Source organism: Schistocerca piceifrons, chromosome 1, assembly GCF_021461385.2.
Source record: "Schistocerca piceifrons isolate TAMUIC-IGC-003096 chromosome 1, iqSchPice1.1, whole genome shotgun sequence".
NCBI lineage: Eukaryota > Metazoa > Arthropoda > Insecta > Orthoptera > Acrididae > Schistocerca > Schistocerca piceifrons.
In genome coordinates, this window is record NC_060138.1 from 576725564 (window position 1) to 576728876 (window position 3313).

Below are 3313 nucleotides of genomic sequence, written 5' to 3' on the forward strand. Positions count from 1 at the left end.
ACAATGGCATGTAATGAACAAGAGGACTTTCTCTTCCATTCACCGTTTGAGAGTGCAAAGGCTGGGGGTTAATTCTCAGACGCATAGGTGCGAGCACAGTGTTTGGCAATCGTCTTTGCGTCGGTAGGTAACACGCTATTTATTTTAACACCAGGAACACCTGTTGGTGTCTGGTACCCAAAAACTCGTTTGATATTTGCCCAGACTTAGGAAGGAGACATACGGCACCCAATGGTTGACACATACCTCTGCCAACACTCCTGTTTCCACCTTTTGACAAACTGGCTAACGCAGGCACGGAGCCATTTAAAGGCTATGAGGTGTTCCAGGGAAGGGTGCCACTTATGTCGCTGTAGAGCTCGCCGATGTCTCTCTAACTGCCTCAGCCACTTCCGGCAACCTCCAAGGGACTGTCTTTTACGTGGGGCATCCTAAAGAACGAAGGATCACATTTTCTGCCGCAGAAATGATCGTTTTAGTCACCTGCTCCAGGACCACATCAATGTTACTATGTACGGGAGATTCAACGGTGACAGCAGAGGTTAAATTTTCACAGTCTGCCTTGTTTAAAGCCCATCTGGACAGGTGTCTGTGGGTCTGACAATGAGGCAGTGACAGGAAGATGGGGAAGTGGTCACTACCACACATATTGTCATGTGCTCTCCAGTGGATAGATGGGAGAAGGCCAGGACTGCAAACCGGGAGATCAATTGCCAAATGTGCCATGTGCCCCAGTATTAATAGGCAGAGGTCGACTTGTGACAGTAAATTTTCAACATCTCTGCCTCAGCCAGTAACAACTGTGCCACCCCACAAGGGGTTATGAGTATTAAGATCTCCCAGAAGTAGAAAAGATTTCGGGAGTTTATCAATCAGTGCAGGCAACGCGTTCAGGGGTACTGCACCATCCGGAGCAAGATATACGTTGCAGACAGTTATTTCCTGCATCGTCCTTATCCTGACAGCCACAGCTTCAAGAGGGGTTTAAAGGGGCACAGGTTCACTGCATACTGAGTTCAGACATAGACAAACTCCACCTGACACTATTATAGTTGCTAAGGTTCCTGTAATATGTTACAGCCACAGAGAGCAGGGGGTCGACATTGCCAGGAACCAGGTTTCCTGGAGGGCATTGCAGAAAGCAGGTGTAAAGCTTAACAGTTGCTGTATCTCAGCCAGGTGGTGGAAGAAACTACCACAATTCCACTGAAAGATGACGTTATAGTGAGGCTGGGAAGGCATGAAGAGGCAGGTTATGCCTCGGTCACCTGCTGCCTCCGAATGAGTATTTGCAGCTATTTCTATGGTGGATGAGACATCAGTGAGATCCAGGTCTGCAGGGGATGCTAAGATCTCCAATGCATCCCCAGATGCAGAATTGATAGGGAGTGGTGGTGTTGGGGCCACCAGAGGGTCCTGTTTCTTAGCAGACTACTACTTAGTTTTCTTGCTCTTTCGCTTCTTCTTAGGGGCTTGCTAGGAAGATTTCTCCGAAGCAGCTTCAGGCATGGAGTAAAACCATAAAGCTCTTCAGTCCAGCAGTTTTTGGCCTCTTGAGCCACAGGCGAGTGTCCGCCGTGGCATTAGTGGAGACCTTGGGAGAGAGGGCCCGAAAGGACCCCTTCCGCATGAGAGGAGCTGGAGGATGCTGTTGCTTCTACGGCAGGGGGGAGGGACCAATGTCACCTGTGTTTGGGGGGCCTTGCTCCGGAAGTAGGTGCTTTGGGAGCAATGGAGGAATATTTGCCCCCTACCACCAAGGGGGGCGGGTTTATTCTGGTGGCCCAGAGGTCCCACTGTTCGTGGCACAAAGTGAGGAACCCCTGGCACTTGGGACGGCGATGGTGATGTGGCTTCAGCTTATGTCGACGTCAACTGAATGGCGTGTAATCTTTCAAGTCAACTGGTCCAGGGTCTTTTACCCCATAATTTTTAGCTCCTTTTCGAGTACTGGGCAGTCCGGCGAGCAGGGGGAGTGGTGCTCTCCACAGCTGACGCAAGTGGGAGGTGGCGCAGATGGAGTATCTGGGTGCAGTGGACGTCCGCAATCTCAACATGTGGTGCAGGAAGTGAAGCGGGAAGACACGAGCCCAAATTTCCAGCACTTAAAGCACCACATAGGGGGAGGGACGTATGGTTTAACGTCACAGCAGTAAACCTTCGCCTTGACCTTTTCAGGCAATGAATCACCCTCAGAGGCCAAGATGAAGGCACCAATAGCAACTCTGTTGTCTTTGGGTCCCCTGTACACGCGTCGGATGAAATGAACAGCCCGCCAATCTAAGTTGGCGTGGAGCTCGTTGTCAGACTGCAAGAGGAGGTCACGATGGAAAGTAATCCGTTGGACCATGTTGAGGCTTTTACGGGAAGTGACGGAACAGGAATATCACCCAGCTTGTCACAGGCGAGTGACACCGGGATTGGGCTGGGGATGCTGTCTGAGGAAAACGTGCCCAAGAAGGTGTCCTCGCCTGAGAGATGGGGATGAGCAGGACCGCAATGTCGCAACAAGAAAGTGGGCTGAAGATCTCAATGCACAATGGACACCATGCACCATGTAAAGCGCCTTTCTCCAATTGGCTTGCTCTTCAGGAAAATTTTGAAAAATGGAGGTCAAACCCTACAGGGGACCATCACAGAAAGGCCAAAAGGTGAGACACTTTAGTTGCCTCTTACGACAGGCAGGAATACCTTGGTCCTATTCTAAGTCCTGGGCCCACCGGAGGAGGGGGAGGACCATGGGCAGGGCTTAGGTGTGGAGGGGGTTGAATGGGCGGTACTTGTGCCATATCTGGGGCTGCCGCTAACGTTACGTGTTGTTTTGAAAATATTTTAACAACAGCTAAGCAATGTGTTTCATGCAGTTCAAATTGCAAATTGTCTCCCGTTACAAATGATCTAAGCAATTACTAACTTAAACAACAGACATGACAGTCTGCAATATAATTGGGAATGTTGTGAAGCCTTCACCACAGCAAAGAACTGAAAGGCTGCAAAATGTGGAAATAAATCAGAGGTACAGAAACTTTGCTTGACTGATAGTCAACTGCTAACACAAAGACAATATGAAATTAAGTATATTCAAGGGTGTAAAAGTAATCAGTACCAATACTTTGTTTCCTGGCCATTAGAGGCAAAGCATAACTCTGATTTTACTGAAGGAACACTCCTGACTTGTTCAATAGCTTCATGAGTTTGCCATCTTACTCGATATTTCCCCTGTTCATGGCAATAATGTAGCCTTTGTCATCAAAAATGCTGAAATTCACTCCTGAGGAATGCCCAGAGAGATATAATAGGAAATTGCAGACTC